Source organism: Macaca nemestrina, chromosome 14 (genome assembly GCF_043159975.1).
Source record: "Macaca nemestrina isolate mMacNem1 chromosome 14, mMacNem.hap1, whole genome shotgun sequence".
NCBI classification, from domain to species: domain Eukaryota; kingdom Metazoa; phylum Chordata; class Mammalia; order Primates; family Cercopithecidae; genus Macaca; species Macaca nemestrina.
The window spans coordinates 44800693-44810861 of record NC_092138.1 but is presented as its reverse complement, the minus strand read 5'-3'; the positions used below and the strand labels follow the sequence as shown (position 1 = coordinate 44810861).

Below are 10169 nucleotides of genomic sequence, written 5' to 3'. Positions count from 1 at the left end.
AGCCTCCAATCCGAATCCCAGCGCCACTCGGGCGCGCCAATTTAGGGAAAAGGCTCCGCCCATGCCCCGCCCCCTGAGGCCTGGCGCCGGGCGCTTTGAGGCCCTGCCTACTACCCTGCTGGGCAGGGAAAGGGGCGTCTTCTGTCCTTGTGGTCCGCATCTAGGCTTTCTAGAGCATCTTCCAGGGTCAATCCAGAGACGCCCCCCAGACTACTGAATCTGAATCCGTTAGGGTGGTCCAACCTTCCTCTTCAGGTGTCTACTAGAGGCAAGGTTGGATGTATGCGGCTGCCCTCAATACAGCCCCGTCCTTGTTTTTTCTTCATTTATGTTTACGTGAAATATTAATCCTTTTCTCCTTGTCCTCCATCCCTCTCCCTCCCCTACTATACGGTTATTGACTTACACTAATTCATTCCCGATTATCTCCGAGATGGAAATAAATGTCTGTCTCTGTCTCTGTACCGTCGTCGTCTTGGTACAATTTGGACTGTTTTTTCTCTACACCCCTGATATGCAGAGTGTAGTCTCTGAACCAGCAGCCCCAGCATCCTGAGGGAATTTGTTAAAACCGCCAAATTTTAGGCTGTACCCAGACTTTCTGAATCAGTATCTGTATTGCAACAAGATCCCCTGGTAATTCCTATGCACATCAAAATTTGGAAGGCACAGCTCTCAACTGATGTCCTTGGGTCTCCTTCACATCCATCCTGGGAAGGTCTTATTCCTCATTCCTGGAGGTGAGTTTCCTATTTCCTGAATGTGTGTCTTTTTCTTGATTATATACCCTCATGTTGTGGAACGTATCCGCCAATAGTTCCTTGAGGGAGGTTGCTTCCAGGTGTTTTTTCCCACAGAGCGTGCATGTCTGGAACTGTTTTTATTCTGGCTGAGCACAGAGTTCTAGGTTGAAAATAACTTTCACTCGGAATATTGGAGGACTTGCTCCACAATATTTTAGCTTCCAGAATTGTTGAGAAACTCTACGTCACTGCTTTTCCTTCTCCTTCACAGGTCACTAAATTTCTTGATATGTAACCTGCTTTGGTTTCTGTTTTGTTTTGTCTCAAGAAGCTTTAGGATCTTCTCTTTATTCCCAGTTTTCTAAGACACAATCGAGTGTCTTGCTTATGGGTCTTTTTGCATTCCTATTGATCAGTTTTTCAATCCTGAAACACATTCTCTTCAGTTATGGGGATTCTCCTGATATTATTTATTTGATCATTTCTTCCCGCCCTCTCTTATTGTATCTCTTATTTTTTGAAATTTGTTATTTAGATTGTAGACCTTCTTGGCTGATGTTTTTTCTTACCTGTCTGTCCTATTTTCTATCTCTTCATCTTTTCATTCTACTTTCTCTGTGACTTTTTCAACTTAATTGGACAAATGACTATCAGATTACTTTATTTCGTTTATTATACCTTCATTTCTAAGTGCGCTTTTTATTCTTTGTTCTTTTATAGCATTACATTATTTTTCATGAATATAGCTCCTATCTCTGAAGATGTAAATTATAGGGCTTTTAAAATGCTTTCTACATAACTCTGCATTGACTTTGATTCTTTTGAGTGTTTTTTTTTTTTTTTGGTTGGTTGTTTATATTTGGTCCCTGTCGTTTGTGCTAGAGACATTCTTCATCTTGTGTAGTGATCCCTGCTGTCAATTTATATGTAAAAGTGATGCTCTAAAAAGGTGTTTTGGGGACATAGGCAAGGCTTGTTCACTGCTGAACAAGATGTAAGATGATGGGGCAAAGACCAGCTATTTATTTTCTTCTAGAGAGTAATTTTCTATTTACTTGCTTTGAGAATATACAGCCTTCTTGGCACGGGAAGGAGGCTGGGAGTCTTAGTAATTTCATTATATGCACTGATGCATGGTATTAGTTGGGGGTTTTCTGGAGAAACAGAATGAATAGATATCTATATCTGTACCTATATCTATCTGTTAGCTCATGTGATTATGGGGGTTGAGAAGCCCCGCAATCTGCTGTCTGTAAGCTGAAGACCCAGAAAGCCCATGTTGTAGTTTGAAGCCCTGATAACTAGAGAGCCGATGGTGTAGATTCCAGTCCAAGTTTGAAGTCCTGCAAACCAGGATCACCAAGGGTGGTAAAAGATCAAAGATTCAGTTGAAGAAGTCTAGAAGAGAGAAAGTGAATCCTCCCTTCCTCTACCTTTTTGTTTTATTCAGACCCCGAATGAATAAGATGATGCCCACCCACATAGGTGAGGTTAATCTCTTTTACTCAGTTCCCTCATAGACACTCAGAAATACTGTTTAACCAGATACATGAGCATCCTATGGTCCAGTCAAGTTGACGCATAAAATTAACTCTCCACCAGGCGTGGTGACTCATGCCTGTAATCCCAGCACTTTGGGAAGCCAAGGAGGATGGATCACTTGAGGTCAGGAGTTCGAGACCAGCCTGGCCAACATGGTGAAACACAGTCTCTACTTAAAATACAAAAATTAGCCAGGTGTGGTGGCATGGGCCTGTAGTCCCAGCTACTCAGGAGGCTGAGGTACAAGAATCACTTGAACCCAGGTGGCGGAGGTTGCAGTGAGCTGAGATTGCACTACTGCACTCCAGCCTGGGTGACAGAGTGAGATTCTGTCTCAAAAAAAAAAAAAAAAAAAAAAAGAGAAGATTTAATTATCATGCATACCTTCACTTACACCACTGTTTCGTAATAGCATTTTTACCTTCAGCTGTGTCTGGTGTCCCTGAATCCATATCCTGGTTCCATATCTCCCAAAAGAAATAATCTTGCAGGTTTCAGGTTGGGAATGAGGGATAGAGAACATTTCCCTGGCTTTGCCAGGGGAGGAAATCTAGGAGTCTTAACTGCTTCTGGGACTTTTAATGGTCTCTTTTCAGCTCATCCCACCGAAGAGGTATGGTACTTCCAGTTCCTGAGCCTTTGCAAGGTTCTGCGTGTCAGTGAGCTTGCTTCCAGGCATCACTTCTGAAAACACCTGGGTTTCAGTTTTCTCTGGTAAGTCCATATGTTCACCAGTATATTAGCTCCCTAAAGCTGCCATACAATTACCACAAACTGGGTGGCTTAAAACTATGGAAATTTATTCCCTCACAGTTATGGAGGCTACAAATCAGAAATCAAGGTGTCAGGAGGTTGGTTCCTTCTGGGGACTCTGAGGGACAATCTGTGCCATGCCTTTGCCTTAGCTTCTGGTGACTGCTGGCAATTCTTGGCATTCTTTGGCTTGCAGATGAATCACTCCAATCTCTGCCTCTGCCATTACGTGTTTTCCCTGTGCATCTGCCTGTGTCTAACTTTCTCTCTTTTTGTAAGGACAGCAGTCATTAGATTAGGGCCCAGGCTAATCCAGTATCACTTTTAGATTTTTGTTTTGTTTTGTTTTGTTTTGAGATGGAGTCTCGCTCTGTCGCTCAGGCTAGAGTGCAGTGGTGCCATCTCAGCTCACTGCAACCTCTGCCTCCCAGGTTCAAGTGATTCTCCTGCCTCAGCCTCCCCAGTAGCTGGGCTGCAGGTGGGCACCAATAGGCTCAGCTAATTTTTGTATTTTTAGTAGAGAGAGGGTTTCACCATGTTGGTCAGGCTGGTCTTGAACTCCTGACCTCAAGCGATCCACCCGCTTTGGCCTCCCGTAGTGCTGGGATTACAGGCGTGAGCCACTATACCTGGCTGTCACTTTATCTTATTTTGATCACATCCGCACAGACCCTATTTCCAAATAAGGCCACAGTCAATGTATCCTCTGGGGGTGGGGGCGGGGGCATGCAACTCAACCCCGGTCAACTGATTTCTAAACTTTTGTGGCATTTTTCTGTTGTCTCTTCTCCTGTTTTCTTTGTTCTTATGAGTATATGGTCCCTCTGTCCCCCTTTTTAACATTCTTTGTTTTAGTGAGGCTTCTTAAGGAGTGGAGGCAAGTGGATGCTTTCAAGGTATGTTAACTGGAGTGTTTATTATTGCTATTTTTCAGTTGAATAGCACCAGGTTTGCAATGGTAATCTGTAAAACTCCTTTTATTATACACAATTCCAAGTTCAGAACTAAAACTTTGCACTGAATAATACTTTCATAACCATCTTTTATAGAATGTGAATGAAATTTTTTATTCAAATATTTGACATTTAATGTCTTTTATCCTGTTCATATGTTTGCTCCACAGTGATTTTGAAGGAATGGGTAGAGTTGACCAAATTTGGTATACTTCTTCAGGTTATCAGTGTCTGTCATTTTGAAACAAAGTTAATGTTAATAAATGTTTTATATCCAGTACTTACTATGCAATAGTAGTATTCTTTTTTAATATTTATTTTTAATTTACAGATAATTGTGTATACTTACAGAATACGATGTAATGTTTTGATCTATGTATACACTGTGGAATGATCATATCAAACTAATTTACGTATTAATTACATCAAATACCTATTATTTTTTGGAGTGAGAACATTTCAAATCTACTCTTCTAACAGTGTTGAAATATGTAATACATTATTATTAACTATGGACACTATGTGGTGCAATAGATCTGAAAAACTTATTCCTTCTGTGTAACTAAAACTTTGTACCCTTTGATCAATATCTCTGCAGTACCCACTTCCAACCTCCAGCCTCTGGTAACCAGCATTCTACTCTCTACTTCTGTAAGTTCAACTTTTTAGATTCCACATGTAAGTGAGATTATGCAATATTTGTCTGTCTGTGACTGGCTTATTTCAGCTAGCATAAAGTTCTCTAGTTTCATCTACGTTGTCAAAAATGACAGAATTTCCTTTTTTAAGGCTGAATAGTATTCCATTGTATGTGTACCACATTATCCATTTATCTGTTGATGGACACTTAGGTTGGCTATTATGAATAATGCTGCAATGAACATGGATGCCCAGATATCTCTTTAACATGTTGATTGCAATTCCTTTGTATACATACTCAGGAGTGCAATTGCTGGATCATATAGTAGTTCTATTTTCAGTTTTTTGAGGAACCTCCATACTGTTTTTCATAACTTCTGTGTTAATTTACACTCCCACCAACAGTGTACAAGGGTTCCCTTTTTCTTACATTCTCACCAACCCTTGTTATCTTTGATAATGTCTATTGCTGTTGTAACAGGTGTCAGATACTATCTCATTGTGGTTTTAATTTGCATTTCTCTGATACCTGGGGATGTTGAGCATTTTTGAATAAACCACAATAGTAGTATTAAGTGCTTTGCTAAGACTAACTCATTTAAGCATCATAACAGTCCTGTGAGGTAATTTCTATTTCTACTTCATTTTACAGATAAGGCAGCTAACATTCAAAGAGTTTAAGTGAATTGTCACACAGCAAGCATTGGAGGTGAGATTCAAACCTGAATAGTCTATCATTTCAGAGTGCTTTCAACACTATGCAATACTGTCGCTCTAGCAATCAGTCAGATTGAATAAGGTCTGTAGTTCACAGAGCCACTTGCATTTTTAATCCAGTTTAATTAACTTAGGAAATTTGTATCTAAATGACGCATTTTTTAAAAATAGAGACAGGGTCTCACTGTGTTGCCCAGGCTGGTCTCAAACTCCTGGGCTCAAGCCATCCTCCCACTCAGCCTCCCAAAGTGCTGAGATTGCAGGTGTGAGCCATCACGTCCTGCCAGGCTACATAGGTTTTACTGTATCCTCTGAACTTCCCTTTAATCAAGAGAGTAGACAAAACTGTGGGTCCCTCATTTTCAAAATGGCCAGTAAAAGAAGAAATAAGGATATGTAATGTTTAATTATTTTCTGCTGCCCTCTTTAAGTTGATTGGGGACCTCTTTGTCACTACTTTGGGAAGATAACTTATCTTCTTATCCACTAGGGCTAATTGGAGCTTTTCTCATGTCTTTATGGTTGCTGGGAAAGTTTCAAATCAAATTCATTGACAGTGGTTTGAAATTGCAGAATTTTTAGCCTTCCTATGTTTTATTTTCCTCTAGTGAGTTGGACATAAATAATATCCTCTTCTGAGATTTGTATCTTTGAAAGACATTTTTTGTTTTTTAAGTTTCTCAGTGAAACAAAGACAAAATTAGAAGGTGGCTGGGTGCAGTGGTTCATGCCTATAGTCCCAGCACTTTGGGAGGCTGAGGCAGGTGGATTGCCTGAGCTTAGGAGTTGGAGACCAGCTTGGGCAACATGGCAACACCCTGTCTCTACTAAAAATACAAAAATTATCTGGGCTTGGTAGCACATGCCTGTGGTCCTAGCTACTCAGGAGGCCTAGATGGGAGGATTGCTTGAGCCCAGGAGGCAAAGGTTGCAGTGAGCCAAGATTGTGCCACTGCATTCCAGCCTGGGTGACAGAGTGAGACCCTGTCTCAAAAGAAAGAAAGAAAAAACTAGAGGGATATCAGTTTTATTAGAAAAAAAAATTTTTTTTAATTGCCAGTCTCCCTGAAATTAAGCCATAATATGTCCATAGCTTTGTATGAGATTGCTGGCTTTGCTTGGGGAGAAAATTACATTTGTTTGTGTTATTTTTCCTTTTTTGTGAAATCTGTGGTGACACAATTGCCATCAATATACTCTTAAATCTATGTCTTCATTGAGGATGATGCTAGTGAGCTTATGTGGAAAAATTATCTGCATGGAAGCAGAATTGATTGGTGATTGCCAGCACCTTTGCTTTTCTCTTAATAATTGTAATATGATACTTTAAAATATGTGTTTTTATAGAAATCCATGTCAAACAAGATACATAGAATGTGATTCTGTAGAATACTGATAAATGAGAATTCAGATGTGGGCTACCAGAACTTTAGAGTGACAAGTAAAATAAGTGAAATGTAAGGATGGCATGGTTCGAGGTTCTGTAAATAAAATGCTCAAAAGAAAAGGATCCTAATCAAATATGGGTTTAGAAAACACACAACAATAGTAACTATGAAATGTATATGTTTTAGATCTAAAAGTTACTGGGTTTGCTATGCAGGCAGTAGTCCTTGGTGAAACATGGATTGATAAAAGACAGAAAATGGAAGCAAGAATTCCTATGTATTCTTCAGGAGTGTCTAATTCTAGCATTTATCTAAATTTAAGCTCTGGATCAAAGAGAATATTTTTAGACTGGGTGCAGTAGCTCATACCTGTAATTTCAGCACTTTGGGAGGCCAAGGAAGGTGGATTACCTGAGGTCAGGAGTTCAAGACCAGTCTGGCCAACATGGTGAAATTCCATCTCTAAAAAATACAACAATTAGTCGGGCATGGTGGGTTACACCTGTAATCCCAGCTACTTGGGTGGCTGAGGCAGAGAATCACTTGAACCTGAGAAGCAGAGGCTGCAGTGAGCCAAGGTCATGCCACTGCACTTCAGCCTGGGCAACAGAGCAAGACTCTGTCTCAAAAAAAAAAAAAAAAAAAGAGAGAATATTTTTAAAAGGAGTTTTTTTTTTTTTTTTTTTTTTCAGTCTTTGTGTGCTTTCAAGGCCATAGATGTCATACCTAGCTTCTTAAGCGTTTCTTTCTGCATTTGTTATTAGAGCTGCTGAAAATTAAAGACAAGACAGGATGCCACTTAGGATCCTAGGACTAGGAGTATAGCCAGACACTTAGCATTAAAGTGTATTCCGGGCAGGATAACCACATAGAGTGGCACATGTGTAAGGAATCACAGGCTTAGCCAATTGAAATTCTAAGGTTCTAAATGATGAAAGTCATTCACTCTGGCAGTCAGGAATGAGATGAGTCCCTGTGACTTGGGCTGTTGGCCACCCTGCAGGATAAATCAGCTTTGAGAAGGCCCAGAGCCACCACAACATTATAATTTTGATTCCCAAATATGCTGTAAATTAGGACTTCTTTTAGGGGCTATTGATAGTGGCTACCTAATTAGGGAGATATGGGTGATTGTATTACAGCAGAAACAGGTTTGGGAAGAATAATTTTTTTGTCTAAATTGCTGTCTCAAAAGTCAGCAGAAGCTTCAGGCAGAGCTGATCCCAGATCATTGTTACTGATAGGCTGCAAATGAGCTGTAGCATTAATTTTTGACACCACACTGTTGGCCTTACCTTTGGCCACTTTGACTCTGGCAATTTATACATCTAAATGGTGATGAAACTGGTCTGCCCAATTATGCTTAATGCAGATCAGTTACCCTGGGACCATGTAACCTTTAGTTAGCACTAGCTGGATGATCCAAACACATCTTTGAAAGGCCCCAGAGGTTCCCCAGTCTTCATATTTACAGTGGACGAAAAGTCCAGCTGATTCACCGGTTCATTTCTTTCCTACCACAATTTCTTAGAATCTAGCTCTGAGTACAAACTGGAACATAATGGGTGCTCAATAAATATTAATTGACTTACCAGCCTCTTTAATGAATAGTAGTCACCATCATTAAATAATTACTCACCCATCCTTTCATCCATTCAGTCATTTGTTCATTCAAAACATTTATTAAGCCCCAATTATGTGTCAGAACTATGTTAGGCCCTGGAAAGACCAAGATGACATAGTTGCTATGTTCTAGGAGCTTATAGTGTACTGAGGAGTCCTATAAAAGTACAGTCAGTATTCCTGCTAGTCACATAGAAGAGGTGTAAGAATTATGTAAGTCTTTATCACACTCCAGTTTTCTAGACACATTGCTCCAGAGTCGTCTCTTTAAAAGAACTGATCTAATCATTTTACTCTGTGACTATCACAGAGTTGATCAGACAAGAATTCTGAACTAGTAGTATTACTCCCAGGAAATGAGAAATGACACAACAAAGGGTGATATGGTAGAGAGCAAGCTCAGTTAATATGAGGAATTTGCTAAGTGATGTTACAAGGGAACATCAAAAGCATCAACTGAGATCAAGATCATGGAAAACAGCCAAGGAAACAAGAGCTGGGAATGTAGGGAGCAGTTACTAGAAGGATCCAACAGGATATTACTGTTGAGTTATTGGCTTATACAAGGTCATTCTCCTCACCGTCCCAGTTATGTGTTTAATTTCTGAATATAAAGTTATACATTACTTTTAGGGCTGGGTGCAGTGGCTCATTCCTGTGATGCCGGCACTTTGGGAGGCTGAGGTGGGAGGATCACTTAAGCCAAGACCAGCCTGGGCAACATAGAAAGACCCTGTCTCTATAAAAAATAGTAATAATTTTAGAAAATTTGAATAGTGTCTAAAAATAAAAAGAAAATTAATTATCACATTATGCCACCTAGATGCAACCTCAGACAATATTTGGTATATTCAGTATTTTTCTAAATGTATCTTATTATAATTTGTTAAATGAAACAATACTACACACAAACTTTTGTAACTGGCCTTAAAAAGTAAGCTTTATAACAAATAAACATTGTTAAAATGTTTCATCGATATTTTAATGGCTACATAAATATGCCATTGGACAAATGTTTGATAAAGCAATTAACTGTTCTCTTAGTCATAAGTTTTTACTATGTGTCATAATTTTTTATTGCTCTGAATAACTCTGTGGTCAACATCTTTATACATAAAGTTTTAAAAAATATTTTGGAATATTACCTTAGTTCAAATTCTTAGAGGAACTGCTCGCTCCACAGACAGGAATAAACTTAGTGTCATAATCCATATTCCCAAATTGCTTTGTAAACAAGGCAGTTTGAAATTGAAACAAAATAATGTACCACATTGTGACTACAGTTAAGAATATTGTATTGTATACTTAAAATTTGCTAGGAGGGCAGATCTTACATGTTCTAACCACATACACACACAAAAGTACTCTGTGAGATGGTGCTGTGTTAATTAGCTTGATTATGGTGATTATTTCACAAAAATACACGTATATTAAAACATTAAGTTGTGCATATTAAATATACACAATTTTTATTGGTCAATTGTATCTCAATAAGGCTGGGGAACAAGGAGAGTAAAATAAAAACGTTTTAAAATAAATAAGTCAATAGAAACAAAAAGAGCATATATATTTTCCCATTGGCACGAGTTGAGGGCACTGCTACTTGGGAATAACCTACACATGGTAGGATAGAAAAGTAGGGGCTTGTCTGATTTATCTCCATTCTACTTGTCTGCAGCCCCTTCAGAGTTATAACCTAAATATCAGGTTTTTAAAAATGGATTGGACGAAGGATTGGCAAACCCAGGTTCTCGTTCCATCCTTGCCATTTGTCTGCTCAGAAATCAGAATGAAAATGTTTTTTATCAGTT

At 39.1% G+C, this 10169-nt stretch overlaps 1 long non-coding RNA gene across 3 annotated transcripts in view; it reads left to right on the top strand.

Moving 5' to 3' along the window:
* The window catches only part of LOC105489088 (uncharacterized), a 104846-nt gene that overhangs the window by 35499 nt on the left and 59178 nt on the right, over positions 1-10169 (top strand). Inside the window, exons 1-5 of one of the 3 annotated variants that reach the window (XR_011612596.1) lie at positions 52-740; positions 2882-2999; positions 3894-3934; positions 4590-4642; positions 5283-5339. This is a non-coding gene — a long non-coding RNA (uncharacterized lncRNA). Of the gene's footprint in view, positions 1-51; positions 741-2881; positions 3000-3893; positions 3935-4589; positions 4643-5282; positions 5340-10169 lie in introns of those variants that run through there. The other 2 variants (XR_011612597.1, XR_011612598.1) reach the window with 2 other exon arrangements.